The sequence below is a fragment of the Schistocerca americana genome, chromosome 6 (genome assembly GCF_021461395.2).
Source record: "Schistocerca americana isolate TAMUIC-IGC-003095 chromosome 6, iqSchAmer2.1, whole genome shotgun sequence".
NCBI lineage: Eukaryota > Metazoa > Arthropoda > Insecta > Orthoptera > Acrididae > Schistocerca > Schistocerca americana.
In genome coordinates, this window is record NC_060124.1 from 288709580 (window position 1) to 288714579 (window position 5000).

At 53.9% G+C, this 5000-nt stretch overlaps 1 non-coding gene across 1 annotated transcript in view; it reads left to right on the forward strand.

The window, feature by feature from the left end:
* The first annotated feature begins 4246 nt into the window (after positions 1-4246).
* The window catches only part of LOC124620977, a 1910-nt gene continuing 1156 nt past the window's right edge, over positions 4247-5000 (forward strand). Inside the window, exon 1 of the ribosomal RNA XR_006980473.1 lies at positions 4247-5000. This exon is cut by the window's right edge and continues 1156 nt beyond it. This is a non-coding gene — a ribosomal RNA (small subunit ribosomal RNA).

Here is a 5000-nt window from a genome sequence, read left to right on the forward strand (position 1 = left end):
CTCCCGCAACATGACCTCCTGCAACGACGATACCGTCATCTATGAGACGCCAAGCCGACTAAGACAGCCATGGGCCCACAGTGCCCTTCTTTCGACCCCACCCACAAAGCCTGCATCCTCTGTCGACAACAGCACCCCAACGCCAGCGCCTCTGCCGCACGAAGTCGTGGACCGGCAATCACTCCACCTGCACCCGTTCGTGCCCCACCCCAACCGCCCAACTCGCAACTCCAGCGGATGAACGGCGGACTTTGCTCGCACTCGCAATGTGCAATCCACCCCTATAACGTGCGTTTCATGAAGAGTTATGTCCAATATGCGACATTCCCGCTGTCCATATACATGAGCTGCGAGCTGTACCACGTACGAGCTACAGACGCGATCGCGTTGCTCTCTGTACGAATGCAGATGCTCAGCGGCAGCTAGGAGGCGCTCCATCCATGTCGGTACCGGTGAGCGTTGCACTCGCAGTCGCAAAAACGTACGGCAAGTATATTACTCGGAAGAGTCAATGACAGTCCAAGCCCCCCCTGCGTGGGAAGAGTCTTCCTAGGCCATGACCCACCGGAAGGGCGCAGCGTCCCCCACCCCAGACATGTGACGTCACACTATCGGTATTGACGACTAGACTGATTCCTTATAATCATTTGCCATACACCGGTGGAAGCTGCCGAGACGAGTAACTACGTGGCGGCCTCGCCGTGTCACTAATGTACAGAGATACAACAGTTTCGACTGGAACCGGATGAAACGTATACACGGCGCTGATTAGTAATAGATAGAGCCATCAAAATACAGATAATGTATACAACTGTCCGTATACATGCTGAAAGACTCTGCTCACAATCACAACCACACGGCAGCCAGACACTCTTATCACGCACTACTCTCTGCCTGTAACAGGCACAGAGACAATATGTAAGCACCAGCATGGAACAACACCCAGTGCATCCTCTCCGCCACATTAGACAATCCACACTATCATAACCAGACCGGGAGGTCCACTCACAAAACAGAATATCCCACCCTTCCGACAACCACCATTGCTCAGCTAAGCCACCAACACCCACACATGTCCTACACAGGGGTACACCCAACATCACAATACTGCCTCCTGTCACAGCACACAAACAATGGCAGGAATGAAAGACACAGGTCTGCCACAAGCATGGAATCAGAGCGCCGCCTGTCATGAGCCAAAGGTGCACCCTGACATGGCAAATCAGATGATGCCGCAGTCATTTACTTACGATAATCACAATCAACAAACCGGCCCCCCCCCCCCAAAACACCTTTCCTTACAACAATGTGTACCTTAACCTAACCCGTATTGTGCCTTAACCTAACCCGTATTGTGCCTTAACCTAACCCGTATTGTGCCTTAACCTAACCCGTATTGTGCCTTAACCTAACCCGTATTGTGCCTTAACCTAACCCGTATTGTGCCTTAACCTAACCCGTATTGTGCCTTAACCTAACCCGTATTGTGCCTTAACCTAACCCGTATTGTGCCTTAACCTAACCCGTATTGTGCCTGAACCTAACCCGTGTTGCGCCTTAACCTAACCCGTGTTGCGCCTTAACCTAACCCGTGTTGCGCCTTAACCTAACCCGTATTGCGCCTTAACCTAACCCGTGTTGCGCCTTAACCTAACCCGTGTTGCGCCTTAACCTAACCCGTGTTGCGCCTTAACCTAACCCGTGTTGCGCCTTAACCTAACCCGTGTTGCGCCTTAACCTAACCCGTGTTGCGCCTTAACCAAACCTATGTTGCGCCTTAACCTAACCTATGTTGCGCCTTAACCTAACCTATGTTGCGCCTTAACCTAACCTATGTTGCGCCTTAACCTAACCCATATTGTACCTTAACCTAACCCATATTGTACCTTAACCTAACCCATATTGTACCTTAACCTAACCCATATTGTACCTTAACCTAACCCATATTGTACCTTAACCTAACCCATATTGTACCTTAACCTAACCCATATTGTACCTTAACCTAACCCATATTGTACCTTAACCTAACCCATATTGTACCTTAACCTAACCCATATTGTACCTTAACCTAACCCATATTGTACCTTAACCTAACCCATATTGTACCTTAACCTAACCCATATTGTGCCTTAACCTAACCCATGTTGCGCCTTAACCTAACCTATGTTGCGCCTTAACCTAACCTATGTTGCGCCTTAACCTAACCTATGTTGCGCCTTAACCTAACCTATGTTGCGCCTTAACCTAACCTATGTTGCGCCTTAACCCAACACACGTTGGGCCTTAACCCAACACACGTTGGGCCTTAACCCAACACACGTTGGGCCTTAACCCAACACACGTTGGGCCTTAACCCAACACACGTTGGGCCTTAACCCAACACACGTTGGGCCTTAACCCAACACACGTTGGGCCTTAACCCAACACACGTTGGGCCTTAACCCAACACACGTTGGGCCTTAACCCAACACACGTTGGGCCTTAACCCAACACACGTTGGGCCTTAACCCAACACACGTTGGGCCTTAACCCAACACACGTTGGGCCTTAACCCGCTCTGTAATTGTCATACGACGCGTTAAATTAGTGTAGTGTTGCCTAACTGCAACCCCCGCAATATAGTTTGCCACTCGCACTGCCCGGTCCCCAGAGTATCGCTTCATGTTAAACACCTTGCAGCTATACACTGTAATGCGGATGGCAGCAGGACGTACATGCTCAATGCCCTTCGCAGTTGTTCATTGGCATTCGCATGGCGAAGCACAGCCTACGTTGTGGTACGGCTTGTGTCAACTGTCCGCTGATGTTGTACGTCCAAATGACACACTGTACTGCACATTGGTCCTCATGTACTGAATGATACATCGTGGTACATGTGTGACCGTACCACGACTGCGCCAACAATGGCGAACCATACGGTCCAAATATTGTGCACTCAGCTACGTGTCGTCTCCCTATAAGAGCTGGATTGCAGTATGGTATGCCGTGGATGGCGATCAGCATGAGCCGTCTGTTGATGTAGTGGCGCGTGTTGTCAGACGTAGTCGTCTCTTCTCACACACCGTGATAGCATGGTGCACTGCGTTCCACATCTGCGACATGCGACAGAGGCCGGTTGACAGTCGTTCGCGCAATGGACATCGCATACGTACGGGGGCCACCTTCCACGTGTTCGCGAAGCGTGCACATGTTGTTGCGTGTATGTGGGCAGACATAGTGTGTCGTGACACCTGACACAGGCATGCAACAATCGTTGAATTTGCAAATGGCGATGGACGTCTACGTTTGCTGGTGACGTTACGCAAATGAACAACTGGTAAACCGTTGTGGTGCGGTTGTTCTCGCTAGAGGTGAATCAGTGATGGCGACGATCGGTTGAGCTACCAACCGGTTGTTTCAGCGATACCCACCATGCCCACGAACGTGAATGGCATGTGGGTGTGAAGCGATACGCGGCGGTGGCTGGGTGGGACCGTCCCCGGCCGGTGAGGGGGGGCCTCCCGGCGTGCTGGCCGCGCGGTGCGTGGGCGCACGCGCTACAGCCGGCTGGTGGGGGCGGCCAGTGGCAGGCGCGCCGGCCGACGGAGGCGGCAGGCGGCGCAGCTGCGCGCCGGCGCACCCTGCACGCGGCGCCGTGCGGCCAAAGTAGGTCCTCGCGGGCCCGGTGCGAAGCGCGGTGGACATCTGCAGTGTGCTGGTCCGATTGAGGACTGTGTGCGCTGAGGATGCGCCGCCGCCCGGCGCTCGGCGCCGCGACGCCGTCTGCTGCTCGGTCGCCTCTGCGGTTCTCGCAGGTGGTTTGTATCGCAGCTGTGCGGACGTGTTGGCGCGTGCGCTGTGCTGGGAGAGTTCGCTTCGGCACCCAAGTGGGGCTTTTGTCCTTCTGTGGCGCTGGCGTTGGAGCTGCCGGCCACCGTAGGTGGCGCGTGTTGTCTCCCGCCGGCAATGCCACGACAGCACGCTCCCGGGCCTCTGTCGGCAGCGGCAAGCTCAGTTGGGAGCACGGGTGGTCGCACCTAAAGCGTCTACTCGCCAAACTCCGGGCGATTGCGCCTCTCTCGAACCCGACCAAATACTTAGGACGGCGCTGCGAGCCGCCGGGACCTGAGAGGGTTTCGAGGTGTATTGTGCAGGGGAGCTCAGCCTCCTCCTGTTTGCAGAATAATTGAGCGGACGCTTGCGTGTTCGCGCGGGCCCCCGGGACACACTCCCGGGCGGCCGGCTGCTCAGCTCTAGTTGACGCAGCTCCCTGGTTGATCCTGCCAGTAGTCATATGCTTGTCTCAAAGATTAAGCCATGCATGTCTCAGTACAAGCCGCATTAAGGTGAAACCGCGAATGGCTCATTAAATCAGTTATGGTTCCTTAGATCGTACCCACGTTACTTGGATAACTGTGGTAATTCTAGAGCTAATACATGCAAACAGAGTCCCGACCAGAGATGGAAGGGACGCTTTTATTAGATCAAAACCAATCGGTCGGCTCGTCCGGTCCGTTTGCCTTGGTGACTCTGAATAACTTTGGGCTGATCGCACGGTCCTCGTACCGGCGACGCATCTTTCAAATGTCTGCCTTATCAACTGTCGATGGTAGGTTCTGCGCCTACCATGGTTGTAACGGGTAACGGGGAATCAGGGTTCGATTCCGGAGAGGGAGCCTGAGAAACGGCTACCACATCCAAGGAAGGCAGCAGGCGCGCAAATTACCCACTCCCGGCACGGGGAGGTAGTGACGAAAAATAACGATACGGGACTCATCCGAGGCCCCGTAATCGGAATGAGTACACTTTAAATCCTTTAACGAGTATCTATTGGAGGGCAAGTCTGGTGCCAGCAGCCGCGGTAATTCCAGCTCCAATAGCGTATATTAAAGTTGTTGCGGTTAAAAAGCTCGTAGTTGGATTTGTGTCCCACGCTGTTGGTTCACCGCCCGTCGGTGTTTAACTGGCATGTATCGTGGGACGTCCTGCCGGTGGGGCGAGCTGAAGGCGTGCGACGCGCC